The 15,551-nt window shown below is 37.0% G+C and overlaps 1 pseudogene; it reads left to right on the top strand.

Moving 5' to 3' along the window:
* Positions 1 to 7,647: 7,647 nt before the first annotated feature.
* Positions 7,648 to 13,158, top strand: LOC122645585 (annotated as a pseudogene).
* The last annotated feature ends 2,393 nt before the right edge of the window (positions 13,159 to 15,551 follow it).

Genomic DNA, 15,551 nt, shown 5'->3' with positions numbered 1-15,551 from the left:
TTACACGGCCGTGTATGAAAATTTCTCCCGTTTGTTTATGAAAGAATACTTAAAACACTTATATTTATAAGGATTTTTTTAAATGACACCTCTGCAAGTGTATTTAAAACATGTAATACTCTTTGATTGCCATTTATTTATTTCCAAAGTTTTTTTTTTAATTAAGGGTAAAAAGGGTTTTCAAAATAATTTAAAAGTGGCTTGTCATCGTATTATTTTTAAGAATTATTATTGCCCCTCGTTCTTTAGTATATTTGTGAAATGATAGAATTATATCTTTGTTAAAAGAAAAAATAAGCTATACTCAGACAGTATAAAAATAAAGTTATAAATTATTTGACTCTTTAAAATGTGTCAATAAGAAAAATCCCATATTTAAAATACATTATCTGAAGAACTTCATCACAATCGAAATCTTAACAAAAAATAATACATGAGCCAAGTCTAAAGAAGAAGTTTCTAGCAAAAAAAAATAAAATCTAAAGAAGGCCCCAAAAAAAAAAAATGCTCCCCCCTCTAGCCTTTTTTTATGGGAAATTTTACAAATCAAACTTCTAGATTTCACTTAGTAGCAAATCAAGCATAATGCTTCAATATTAATAGAGGGCATAAGATAATAGGAGTTATGTGCCATTGGGAGAGAGAGAGAGAGAGGTTAGGCATGTTGAGTTATGCGTAAATTAAAGGTTCTAAGTCCTTCAGGAATTCTCATCCAATGAAAAGCATGCAAAAGTGCCATAAGATCATCACAACAAGTTCAATACTTTAATTGCACCATTATAGCATTAGAAGAATTTAAAAGTAAAGGAATGAGAAATGGGAAATAGTGGGGAAAAAATGATGTTTAATTGGTTTTTTAATGTAAGTGTATCTATATATTAGGCAAAATAAAAGTAGTAAAATTATTAATTAGTACATGGGTTATTTAGGAGTAAGTCATATGAAAGTTTTCTTCCATCGGGCTGGAATGTTCACCGCACCATCTTAGGGTTCACAAACCCCTATAGGGTTTTAGTATGTTCCTCAAAACACCCTCCTGATACCTCCGTGCGCATCAAAACCCACCGTGGTGATCATGGCTGAAGGAAAACTCAATACTTCAATATGTATGCTTTGGAGAAGTTGGAGAGTCAATCGTTGTTGCCAAGGAATATGCTAATATGTTAGCAATGTTGGTTGTTGGCCACATCAATCAGTCTAAAATGTACGAGCATGTAGTGATGGTTTTGTAATTACTACGTAACTTTCCTTGATGGTAGTGGAGGCAGTATTTGAATTGGATTAGGGCTTCACATTTGTTACACACGACAACTCCATCCTTACTAGTGATGTTGAGAGACCGTAGAAGCCATACAAAAAACCAAGTGCGTGTGTGTGATCTGATTTTACTGGAGTTGATCAAAGATGTCTGGAGGCAACATGATTGGGCCTAATGGAGGTAAATCATCCTCCATTGCTATTTAAATTCCACATCCATTACCGGAGATTTTAAATCCTGGATGACCACATCTTTCAAGTATGCCCATTAACCCTCTCACGAAAAACAGAAAACATACATACCCATATTACTAAGGCAGCGTTTGGTATGCATTCTAAGTCGATTTTGTATTCTTGAATGATAAAAATAGTTGTTTTATTGTCTGAGAATATGGAATCGATCTAGAATGCATTGGAATCGATCTAGAATGCATTCCAAGAATACATGCCAAACCCAACCTAACTATAATTAATGAGTCATTGAGTGCAAGTAACTCCCTTGCTCATCCTTGGTGAGACAGATACAGCTGTATTGCTGTCCAAATAACTGTAATTTCATAGCATTATCTCTATTGGGCTTCATTGTACTATACCAAATCTTTTAATTGTTGACATCAATACCTTTGACTTGCATTGTGGAAGCATTTGCCATTGATTATAAATTTGTCTTGTATTGGGCATTTTTTTCTCTTCAAATGAAAAGGCAAAATGTTATATATATTGTTGTGTTTAAACACAACTGTCATTTCAATCATTAGATAGACATAGAATGCTCCTAAGTAATACCATTTATGCCCTCTCTATTAAGTGAATGGCGATCATGCACATGACTGTATATGAAAATCAAATACAAATGAGATAAAAATAAATATGGAAAAGGCTGGGCACATTGTCAGGGTGCCCAAAATGTGTCATCCTTTATCCTCTCCTTTAAAAAAGACCTCCTTGCGTTCACATGTCTAGTCATGTGATTGGTGTATGTCACTAGCTTACCAAAAACTGGAAGCATACCCAACCCTCCCCACAAACTATTTATAATTAGGCATTGTGAGCACTCAAATGTAACTTTTGTCAATAAGGAATTTTTTGTTATAAGAGTAAAATCCAAATTCTTCCTTTGTAAAACCAAAGTTATCCCATCCTTAGATTCCAATTATAAACTACAAATCTTTATAGATTTTGCCTAAAGTAGAATCATTGTTTGGATGTCCAATGATTATGCATATTTTATATCCTTCCCTTGAATTATATATTCATCTTACCATTATGAGAGAGAGAGAGAGAGATTAATGCAAATATGCGACACATATTAATGCAAATATTTGATACTAGCAGATTGGATATAGTTAAAATTTTATGGATAGGTAGATCTGAAGGACCATGTTCACATGCAAATTTTTACAAAAAATCAAATTAGCCAAGTGGCAAAATAAAGCAATGAAATTTCTAATGAACAATTGAAATTTTTCTAGAAGTAAATATGCAACTAAAAAACAATGAAATTTGCTAATACATTGAAGGTAATGGATGAATCTGAATCTAAAATCTAAGATCTAGCCAATTTAAACATTTTCTTTATATCTGTATGATTAAATTTCCTCATCACCTTTCCACGTGGCAAAAATTAAAATCAAACTCAAGATATCCTCTGGTGATATATGAGGAAAAAATACCTTTAACTTAGATATATTATGATGTTACATACTTACGATGGAGATAATATTTCTTTTATGGTAAATAAACTATGGAGATAATACTAGGACCTCAAATATTAAGTCTAAATTATTCAATGGTCTTCCATTTCTATGTAAATATTTATTATTTCCAAAAAGAATTTGAGACTTGGCATCAAAAATTCTATCAAGCTATGCCTATCCTAATGTGTATAAAATTTCATAAGTTTGTTTCATTTGTGAGTACAACAAAACCAGTTTTTACCGATCCATAGAATCTACTCTGGATTAAGGAGTGGTGATGTAATAGACATGAAGGCGAGGGGGAGGAAAAGTAAACAATAGGAAGTGCACAAATAACATGTTCTTTTCTATAGATACTTATAGCAACATGAAAAAGAACAACAACTATTTGTTTTAAAAGAAGGATATTCTTGAAATAACCATGAAGCTGTAATCACGTAGACCAAATAAGACAAAGACAATTATATAATTTGATTTACACAAAAAATTTTTAATTATATAATACTATTTTTACCCTTTAGTATGAAGAAGACCGCTCATATACATATATGAAAGAGGGCAAATTCGTACAAAGAGCAAAACCCTTTAAAATAAATGGTTGATTCTAGTCTTAAATAAAACACAAACATTTTTTTTTATATAAAAGAGAATTTTTTTTAATGGCTGAGTTTGATGGATAATTATAATTTGTTGAAGATGGAGCAGACAAGGCAAAGATTGGGTTGCCTTGAATGTGACTTCAATGGTTAAAGATTTAGAGATATGGAATTGAAGATTTTTTTGGAATTAATGCATAGAGTATTATCGATTGGACTTAGAAATAGATTTTCCTTTTTAAAAAGAAAATGGAAATGAATTAAGGATGAATAGATGTTTACAAATCTTCTTTTGTCTATAGAAAAAAATTAAGGATGTCAATTTAGAATCAGAATAAAAAACAGAAATCAAAGTCGTTCTTTTAAAACCTAATTGGATTGAACCGAAAAAAATTTGATTCAGTTTTTTTTTTTTTAATAAATTGATAACCATTTTTTCAGATAAAAACAAATCGAATAAAGTGTAACACATATAAATCAAACCCAACCTAAACCATATTAAATCCAACAAGCATGTCTCTTTGTTGAGTCGTATACAATTTTTTACAATTTATTTTTTTGGGAAAATATCATCCCCCTCCCCTCTAAGTTTGCCTAATATCAATCTAGTACCCAAGTTTTGAAATATATCTTCCCCCTCCCCTACTTTATAAAGTTACTATCAACCGTACCCTAAATGACAAACTCTGTTAAAATAGCATATGAAAAGTCAATATTACCCTTTTTAAATTAGAGTTAATGGGTGGATCCACCAACCCGACCCTGGCACACATTAGCACCTTCTCAGCAGTGCACGTTAGCAAATTCCAATTACTTAACTTAAAGAAATTTTTTTTCTTTTAATTATATTGAGAGAATCAGACGGAGAATATTCCTCATCGTCTTCCCCAAATCGACAAACAGGGAAAAAACCCTATTAGGGTTTCAATTCACCCACCGCCGCCCCTTGTGGTGGCCAAAAGGAGGGCCGGCAGCCTCCAAAATCATGGGTGAATGTCAACTGCTGCTGCTATTTTGGAGATCAAACTAGAAGTGTTACTCGACAGTAAATGAAGGCTGGTTTGAGATTAGGTTTGGTCTATGCTGATAAATCTCTACATCTGATCCCTATATCATGAATTGGCATATCTTAGAATATATTCATCTCTTTAACTTGAAGTTTTTAGAATTTATCCCTTGATATATTATCTCCACTCGATGGGATTCTTAAGCTCTTTGAGTGTGTTAAAGTAAATCTCTTGAATCCTGAGTTCAAATCCTAATTTTGTTAAAGTGACATACTGATATGTACAAGGGTTCGGGTTGAAAGAAAATAAGGAAGAAGGTAGGGAAGAGACATGGTAAGGAGATGGAAATGAGAAGCCAAATAGAAGTTGGGTGGATGGTGGAGGGTGGAAGGTGGAAGGTGGAAGGTGAAAGGCGGAAGTTGGGGTGATTGTGGATGGTTGAATGATAAAAGATAACATAAATCAAATCTCCAAAGCTTAATTTCAGTTTTAACAAACCAGCGGATTCCTTGTTTTTCTATTTATTTCAGCATGGTTTGATTTGTTACTTAAATCTGATTTTGTAACCTGTTCAGCCCCAACTTTTGGGACATCAAAGAGCATCTCCTAGGTAACCTTCGACCTTAGTTTGGTGGGCATCAGATCAATATCTTGGCTGCTATCTGAAATCACCCGAAACCTACAAATTTTGGATTCCAGAATTTTGGGTATCGTTTTTTTAGGTTTTGGAAAGGGAGTGGGTCACGGTGTGATGATAAATTTGATTAATTGAAGGAAAAGAGAGATGGATTCTATTAGGGTGTTTGGAGAAGAAGAAGAAGAAAGGCGGGAAGAAGATTGGAGATGGAGATGTGGGCTTGAGTTTCAGTTTCGTGTGGAGAAAGAAATGGGTAATATCCAGTCCAAGAGAAGGATGGAGGAGCTGGGTTAAAAGATGGAAATGGGGTTCGACGATGGTGGTGGTGGCGGTGGTGCTGGTGGTGGAAGAGGATCTGTGGCGGCAGCGGTGGCGATGATGGTGGTGCTGGCAAAAGAAGAAGAACAAACGTAGAGAGGAAGAAGAGGAAATGGGGTTTTGGGTTGAAGAGGGTAAAATTGGAATAAAATTACTAGGGGTAATCTGGGGTTTTAGAAAAATTGGATATCACTTAAAGGCGTTTTTTAACGGTTAGGGTACGGTTGATATAATCTTTATAAAGTAGCGGAGGGGGAAGATATTTTTCAAAACTTGGGTACTAGATTGATATTAGGCAAACTTAGAGGGGAGGGGGATGATATTTTCCCTATTTTTTTTGTTGAGTTGCATAAAAAGGTTTGAAAGATACCAGAATTGACATTGTTGGATTGTATTACGGGTGTTAGTGGGCCGGTTTTTTAAAACCCTAGTCTAATGCTAAGTTCTCTTATCTCAGCCCAGGTCTATCCCCACTAGGTTGGGGTAGGATATCTCAGTCTAGACCCAACCATGTCGGCTCAACCCAACCCAGCCCCGCCCTAAGTGACCCGGATTGGGCTGGATTGGGCAGAGTTGGTCCTCATTGACACTGGCAGCCTTTGTATTTTGCTATTTGTGTCCATTTAAGCACTTAAAAAGGGAGAAAATGAAACATCACCCACACCAATAATTCTTAAAAAATATTGTAAACCTTGTTATAATAAAGGGAAAGGGATAGGCACACCCTACACATGCGGTAAGCTAGCAGGTGGCACCAATGATGATGTGGGATAGGGCATCATATAGGAGGGGCATGCGTGTCATTTCACGAGGGAAGGGGGGAGGAGAGATAGACACAGTGGGCGCTAGCTTGCGCCTTGCGGTATACCAGTTGTGTGCTCAACCTTTTCCTTATAGTAAATTAATAAAACACAGACCCACAAACACTGTGAGTTGTGTGGATGGATTAAGAAATAAAGAGTGTCGGTAGTGTTGGTGGATTAAAAATTAAAGAGTGTGGATGGTGTGTGTATATATTTATAATTGGTTGGAAATAGTTTTCATGCACTGGTCCACACATTCGCGGCTTGCATTGAGTACAATTGGATTGGCATTTATGCCCATTTGAAATGATCAAAGACCCTACCCCCTACGAGACATGCTCGATGGGAGAATTTCCCCTACACGAGTTCTGTCCCCCAATTGATTTATATACATTATACATAGGATCGGGCCGAGCCGTATGGGGCTCGGCACATCCCAACATTGGGCTTGAAAATTTCAGCCTAGGCCTTGTTCGGGCTCAAGGCAGGCTCAGATTAACTGGGCCAAATTAACACCCCTAGACGCTATCTTCATGTGGTCATAATTTCTTTTTCAAAATTTTTTTTTTTTTTTGTCTCAATAAGTTATTTATACTTAAATCGGAATTGAACCAAATTATTGAGACTAAATAAAATCGAATACATGAACGAATATTTTTTTTTTTTGATTGAATATACATGAACCAATTAGGAGCCAATGTTCTCTAAGCCGTCGGGGCAAAGTACGCTAGCACCTCGTTGTCATCTTTCTCCTCTTTTTTTTTTTTTTTTTTTTTTTAAAATCTTCCAAGTAAGTATCTTTCTCCTCCTCACATGCAATGAACTCGCTACCCTAATTCGTATGATACCATTTTATCCCACCTCATTGATACACTCCCCCCTGGCTTGCTAAAACAACCCTCCCATAAAATGAGAGTGTTTAAATGACACCTCCATAGGTGTATTTAGAACTTACAATTTTTTTTCTTCTAATTTATTCTCAAAAAGTTTTGGAGTTAGATATATAAAAGGGGGAGAGAATGCGCTACTTGGTCGCGTAGCCCCTACCCAGTGTGGGAGCCAATGAGAGTTGATAGAAGGGGGGGGGGGGAGATTGAACCGGGGAGGGGATAAGATACCAGCCAAGCGACTCGAACTCGAGACCTCTTGGTGAGCATGGACATAAAGCGCACCACGGCTCATCCACTGAGCTAAGCAGTTGTTGGTCAAGCAGCTTTCTTTTTCCAATACAAGTGCTCCAATACTACATCGGGGACATGACACGTGGTGTACGGTGGTTCGATCCAGTTGGCGTTCCTCTGGGTCTAGTATATACTTCTGTCGATTGTAGTGGGCTCTTGTTCTTCTTCTTCTTCTGTTTCCTCCAACCCGATTCTTGCTCCCCCAATCCAGATAGTCTATTCAAGACAAAATCCTCCAGTATCGATTCCAAAGCCAAAGCTGCAGACACCCCAGACCAATTCCGATACAAACCAGAGGCTGAAGAACGAGCCAATTTCGCAGAAGCAGAATGCTCTCAATCCCGATCAGCGATCACAGAGAAACAGATGGTTTTGATCCTTTTGAATCTTTGATTACCTCGGGAAAACTTTCTCAGAATGGCTATTCTCTTAATGTTTTCGAGTGCCTAGTTGCAATCAATCTTTCAGGTCCGAAAAGGATGTGTCTGTACACATCGAGGCCTGAGTCATTGACAAGGTTGAAAATGCTTATGTTGTTGAGGAATCGCAAGCTAATGTGTCCAATGCAGGCGCCAGGAATGAATTGATGGGTAGTGTTGGAGCCTTTGTTTCTGGAAGGCCGTCAGAAGGGTCAGTGGAGGTTGTTCTCAAGCTTTTGAGGAATATCATTAAAGAACCGAATAATGCCAAGTTCCGAAGAATTCGAATGAGCAATCCAAAGATAAGAGAGGCTGTTGGTGCACTGGCAGAAGGTGTTGAATTACTGGAGTATGTTGGATTTATACTCCAAGATGAAGGTGGGGAGATGTGGGCAGTTATGGAAGAACCTTCAAAGGAGCAGATATCTTTAATCAAAGAGTCCTTATTGATTGTTACTGGAACCACAGAAGACAGAAGTTGTACTATGCTTCTCAAGAAAGACGGAAGCCTTACCTTCTGTGGCATCAACTGAGGTAGAAATTCCCGTGGAGCCAAAGAAAATAGACAGATATCTGATAAGCTTTTTACAGATATTCTTTGCTCACTTGGTGCTATACCCCCTTTTACTCCAGTCACGATACACACTGAGGGAATCCCATATTCATAATTACTTGCCATCTAACTCCTAACTCTGATATGTATTTTACATTTTAACGTTTTTAAAATAAGAAGATCCATTACTAAAAATAGCATTTTTCATTGGGCATAGATTGGATTCTATCAGTTTTATCTCCTACTATTTTTGTTTTTTACTGGTTAATTTTATTATCATCGTCCTTGCACAAATTTTCAAGATTCTGTAGGTAAAAATTGCTTTATGGATATTTCTTAATCTCCCCTTCCCCCAAATAAAGAACTGCCTTTTCTTTGGATTATCATCTGCTTGGTTTCATGTATACAGAAGTTATATATATATATATATATATCCTAACAATGAGTAGTTGTCCATCTGTAACTGTGATTACTTCTGACAGTTATTTAGTTTGTACACTTCTAGGTTCGATTCTTCTTTTCTATTCCTGAAAGCATAGCAATGCAAATTGGTCTGCCAGAGTCTTTCTACAACCTCTCTGCTGAAGAGCTGAGATGAGGAAGAAAAAGATTGCTAAATCTCAGCTGCTTATTCAGAAGCAGGCATAAGCTGCAAGGAAGCAGTACAAAAATGCTGTTATCTAAATCCGGTTTCCTGATGAAGTAGTTCTCCAAGGTGTCTTTTTCCTATGGGAGCCAACTACTGCACTTTATGCGGTTAGTGGTCTTCATCTACTTCCAAGAAAATGTTCGTTTTTTGCTCCATCAAGACTGTTTCATTTAGATTTAAACTCAAATAGCCTAGATTTTATAACTATTGTAAAAGATACAAAACATGTTGGACTGCCATATTAATAGATGTGGAAGAAGGACTGGTTCTCAATCTACTTTGCTTTGTACCATTAGGATTTTCTTTTTAATAAGTTAGCCTTTGCAAAAAAGGTACAAAATCTAAACTTTAGGCACTGTTTGGTTGGAAGTAAAGTGAAGTAAAATAAAAATTTCAGGGGTAAAGTGGAATAACATGCAACGAGAAAGAAATATCAAAACAAATTTTCATTGGGATAATGTATTTCTAATCTGTAGGCCCTGTTTGGTTTGAAGTGAATTGAAGTAGAGTGTGGTAAGACATAATTTTCAGTGGTAAAGTGAAGTAAAATGAAATGAGGAATAAGTTATAAAAGAAACTTTCATTGGGATGCTTTGTTGGAAGTAGAGTTGATGCAAAGTGACACAAAAACATGTGGGACCTGCAACATATATAATGTAGGACGTGAACATTCTATTGTGATTGAAATGTGAAATATAATTTGGTTAGCATATTGAGTATGTTTTTGAGTTTGTAATACAATTCTTGGTAATCATTACAAAAAATTTCATTTGGTTTTTGTTTTAATTTTGCTGAAGTTCAGATCCAAACAAACAGGGCCTTAGTCTAGAAACCAATGTCATGAATGAGGGTCTTGCTGGTGCAGTTTCAGCAATGTCATTTGAACTCTGTTCTGTTACTTTGTTTCAGTCAGCAATGTGGATTATCGATCATTAAATTTTGTTCTTAATTAGAAAGGAAAAGTTAAAAGTGAATTAATTGATGTAGGGGCTTTTTGGTGCAATTTTGAACAAAAGCACTTGACCTGTGTTCTGCAACTTTGTTTCAGACTTTTATGCAACAATAGCTGTCACTATGCTAGGAGCTATTAATTTTATGTTTCAATTAGAAGGGAAAAGGAATATAATTTAACTGATTTTTCCAAAGGAAAAGGCAGATGTGTTAAAATCTCTTCAAAGGGCATGGTAATCTCAATTTTGTATTGCATGGTTTACCCTAGCATTTTGATAGAGGGTCATGGGTGTTGCGGAATTTATCCGACTGCAAGATGTTGTCAGTTCAGTTCTCATAATGACTCACAAGCATTTTACCATCTACTTGTACAAGGGGGGGGGGGAGAAGAAGAAAGAGGAGGAGAAACACTAGGTGGAGGCACTAGGGGGTTAAAATGCTTAGTAGTCAGAACTTTCTCTGTCCAGCCTTAAGGGGCTTAAAGGTTGGGGCAGGGGATGCTTTTCGTGGAATGCTTATTTATTAGTTATTGTAATAAACATATTTATATCATAAGGAGAAACCGTATACCCATTTACAATGGCTAAATAACAAGGTGTAAGCTAACAGGGTATCCAACCATACTAGCAGCTATAACTGTGTAAACAATTGGACAAGGTTTAGGAGTAGCTCTGATACATGATAAGTTGTGAGAAAGTGGTTTGAGGTGTCATAGAAATGTGGAACGGAAGCCTTTGAATGCTCTAGTACAGAGAGGTGATTTGATTCAGATTGAAAGAGCTAAAATTTCTAGGGGTAGAACTACAATGTCTGTAGGAGTAGTGGTTCCAGTCGAAACCACCGAGACAGAGGAGTTTCTGTCGAGTTTTGGTCGAAATATCCAAGTCTCGGTTGAGACAAGTGAATATATAAGCCTAGTTTCAAAACAAAACTACTGTTTCGATCGAGACGTGGTCGAAATATGCGAAACCAGGTTGAAACAGTGCATTTTTTAAAATACCCAATGGTTTCGTCTCGGAAAGCCACGAAACCGAGATATCTCAGTTGAAACTCATGGTTTCGAGTTTCAACCGAGATTTAGTTCCATGATCAGCGCATACATTGGTAAACTTGGGTCAATAACCACAAGTACCATTTTGAGTGATTAATAATTCATGGATTGTGTTTAAAATGTCAAAATTAGACTATCTGCAAAAAAGTCAGACCTAAAAAAGCATTTTTGGCACCGAAAGCAAGGTTTCCCCATCAATGGAAAAAAGTACCAGGTTTCGGTTGGTTTCGACCAAAACTCAGTTTCAGCCAGGTTGAAACCTTATCAAAACCCGAGTTCTTGATCCTTGATTCTCAATGAAGGCTAGATTCCTTATGAAGTGCTTAAGCACAAAATATGCCACTCCCTTGGGGGTGCAAACATATTTTAATCAACTAACTGATTATGCCCTATTAATATTTAACTCCATATTCCCAATGAGGAAGCAATCCTATTGAAATTCATCAAATATATATATTTAACTCCTATCATGATTTACTCAAGTTGTTTTGTCACCCAGCCCTATGCTAAGTAGATCGAGAGAAATGGTATTAAAGTGCCCTACCAGGCGTAGTAGCATAGGAGAAAACACCCCTAGACACTGTTGTGTTGCCCATGCTAAATGCTTCACTCTTGTTGAGATTGATCTGTCAGCTAGAGGTCAGATCAACTCATAGAATGGGGCCCCTCAAATATCTAAGTTTCTCAGTACTAACCTTGTAGGAGAAGATGCAATTATTCGACGTTATGAACTTATGATTATTCCATCCATTAGGCTGCCAGCTTGAAGATGTTGGTTCAAGTCTAATGGTGGACATTTTCTTTAAAAAGTGCCATAGTTTAGGGCCAATTCTGTTTCACCCCTCCCATACCCTGCAAAAGTTACTTGCACCAGGATATGGACCTTTATTATGGCATCCTTTCTCACCAACAATTGATCAAGTACTGATTCCTTTACTCTTTGGTAATGTGTGCTATGCTTCTGCTACTATAATGAATAGGAAAGGGAAGAACAGGTTGACTTAACTGATGCCTCTAGGACTTCTAAATCTGCAATCCGGAGAGTTATTTATAAGAACCAATGGCGTACTCATAGGAATACATCAATTCCTTTTTCTGAAATTGCCTTTACCCATTGAGGATTTGTCTGTCTTGCATAAATTCACCTTGACGGGTAGAGAAGCTGGTCCCAACTAATTTGGATGCAAAAATTTGGCAATTAGCTTGTATACACGTCTCATTGGGCTAATTGCTGTAGAATTCTTTTTTCTTTTCCCCCTCCCCTTTAGTTAATGGGTCGTAGTCTCCTCTCTTTGGGAGTAGCAATGAACGTGGCATTATAGTTTCTGTTTTAGATAAACTTTGGCAAGTACCTTGTATACATGTCTTATTGGGCTAATCACCGTATTATTTCTTTATTTTCCTCCTCCTAATCTGTATTTGTACTCTCCTCTCTTGGAAGTAGGCAATGAAAGTGGCATTAGATTTTCTACTCTTTGATAAACCTTTCCCCTTCCCCCTCCCAAAACTCTTCTATTTGTTGGCACTCAGTCTAGACTCTAGACTGGGGCATTATTCCTTGGTTGGCAATCTTACTTGAATGGGGAGTAGAAGATTCTATTGGTCCTTTTCCCCTTTCTTTAACAGTGCTGATCTGTGCATGCTCAGATGGTCTTGAACTTTTTTTCTTCCTGTTCCTCTTCTTCTTCTTAGTTTGTCAGCTCAGTACTGAACAAACCCAGTTTGGAATTTGAGCTTTTGCATCCAGTAATGATTAAGCCGCGGGTGATCCACGGTTTCCTGGAGATGGAACACCAACACTAGAGGAAGAAGACTTGGTACCAACAGCTCTTGTGAAGTTCATACCCGTAGGAACAGCTTCAATTGTCTTCACTGGGCTCTGCAATGAGCTCCTAGAGATCAGTGAACCACTTAAAACTGATGGATAAGTTGCTTCAGCATAATTTTCTAGAGCTTACACTCCTTAGTGATATAGTGATTCACAGTCTAAATTCTAAACTGTTGTGTCTCAGAGCCATTGTTGTAAATGCATTCTCTATGCTGCATAGTTGTCACGGCATCTAGGCAAACCAAGGCGTTGGAGGGGACCTGGACGCAAGGCGACCGAGGCAGTGCCACCTGGATCCCAATTGGAAAAAAATCTGACTCAAGTAATCCAGATTAACCCCATTTTCCAAAGATTTATATTGTTTGATCTTTTAACTTGGTTAAAATATATATGAATTGGATGAAGTCTCGAATCCAAGACATTCCATGTGCTACTCAATCTCCTAAGTGATTGTTCCCTTGATTCATTCCTACAGTGATATTGCATGCATCTTTACAATCAATTCCTAACTTGTCCATGTGAACAAACTTACCATAATAAGTTGAAAAAAAAAATTACAGTAATCAATTAAAAATTTAAAAAGTTGTAACAGCAAATTATTTCTCTTCAATATTGCAATGGGTTGCTCACCTGCCACGTCAGAAACCTGGCTTCTCCAGATGGTTCTTAGTTATCTGACCTATCATATTGATCTTTTGTAGTTTTTCACCTTACCACCACTAAAACCTTGATTTCTTGTACTGGTCATACATACATACATACATACATATACGCACACATAGGCAACAAATGCACACCATGAAGAGTGAGAGAGAATGACAATCCAAGATGTCTGAATGACAAGTGGAACTTATTTTAAACGTTCAAAAGACTCTGTTCCAACAACACAACCATCCACTGGCAAAGAGAAGAGGGGCAGTCAAAGAAATGAACTTCCAATACTCCCAAAACATTTTCCTGATCATAAAGAAGCTGGATTTTATTTTGGCACTTCAAAGATATCCTGCATTAAGACAAAGCTATGTTACTGGCCTTTCTAAATTTAAAAAAACCAGAAGGAATAAATGTAGAGCTTTGTCCATTTTCAGAGGTATGCATTGATTATGGTTCTACAATTTATCTTGTTCGTTGAAATAATAAAACAAAGAGCTAGAACCTCTAGAAATCATCTATACATAGATTGCTCACCTGTTTTATCAGAAAAGAGGGGTTTTTCCTACAATAATGAAGAGAAATTGAAAATGAAAAGTTGAACGAGGGGGTCGGGAAAAGGGAAATAAAGTTGAAGAACTCACCGGGCGGGCTTGACTTTAGAGCCACCTTAAATTCTTACTACGGTATGTCTTCACATCACAAAACGGTGATCCGGCAGTTTGGAAACGCCTGATCTAAACATAATTGTCGGAATATGTTTGATCTTATCCCAATCATCTCCATTATCTCTTGCAACCCTTGCTTCAAATTCCTGTTGCATGAGAAGTAAATCAAGCTTCTGGATAGTGGTGACTTGTCGCAATCCATCCGGTAAAGCCCTTAGGCTTTTTAAACGGACGAGATTTAGAACCTTGAGCTTGGGCAATGACCCTTCCCCCACCTCCCATGTTTCTATGTCTTTTAAATATGCAAGATCCAAGCGTATAAGATTAGGAAACCCCTTTGCAGGAAAAACCATGCGATTTCCCAAGAAAGATCTAAGACGGAGATTGAGGAACTTTAGGTTTTTCAATGCTGATAGGGTTTTCATCGAGTCACCTTCCTGCTTTAGATCTGTATGAATCAACTCTAATTCAGTAAGATTTGGTGGGAAAACATTAGAATCAGTTGGTAGATGCTCTTCCATCACTCCTGACAATTTCATTTTGTAGAGGTGAACATGGTGTGAAAGTGAATCTGGAAACTGTAGCTTGCCTTCGTTCCAATCAATATCCAACTCCCTAAGGTATGTAAAGTTGAGAATTGATTTCGATAATACTTCTCCATAACTGTCCATATTCACTCCAGTTATCTGTAGCTTTCTGAGATTTGTCAACTGAGAAAAATCATCACATATCCAATTGTCTCCTCTAGCAGATAGTGTCCAAAGGTTCTTTAGTCCTCCAATTTGCGGAGGAGAACCACCACTATGAATAATCTTGCAGCAGCGAAATTTACAAGAAAATCCAATAGTGCTAGTACTATCAGATGTAGTAGAATCATCTTCATCAGAATAAGGATTAGCATAAAAATGTCTTAGCTCTGCCAATTTCCATACTGACCAAGGTATGCTATTGATTTGAGTTGCAGATATATCCAGAGTTTGCAAATTTCGGAGATTGCGTATTGAGGATGGAAGCCTTTCTGTCTTAGTTCCATGTAGATTCAAGTACTTAAGGAGGACAAGTTTCCCAATTTCATCTGGTAAGCTCTGGAGATCCGTTACTCCTCGTAGGTCCAACACTCTAAGAAGTTTCAAGTTTTTGTAGAAAGAGTTGTGCTCTAATCTTACATTGCTCAAGTCATTGAAGCACATAATCGTTCGAGGATTTAAAGATGAGCTTTCTGGAAATTCAGATCCTTTATATTCCCGATAATCACTAGTAGTTGAATAAATAGCGAGTCGACGTG

The sequence above is a fragment of the Telopea speciosissima genome, chromosome 11 (genome assembly GCF_018873765.1).
Source record: "Telopea speciosissima isolate NSW1024214 ecotype Mountain lineage chromosome 11, Tspe_v1, whole genome shotgun sequence".
Lineage (NCBI taxonomy): Eukaryota > Viridiplantae > Streptophyta > Magnoliopsida > Proteales > Proteaceae > Telopea > Telopea speciosissima.
Note: the sequence above shows the minus strand (reverse complement) of the source record. Positions and strands in the feature narration are given on the sequence as shown.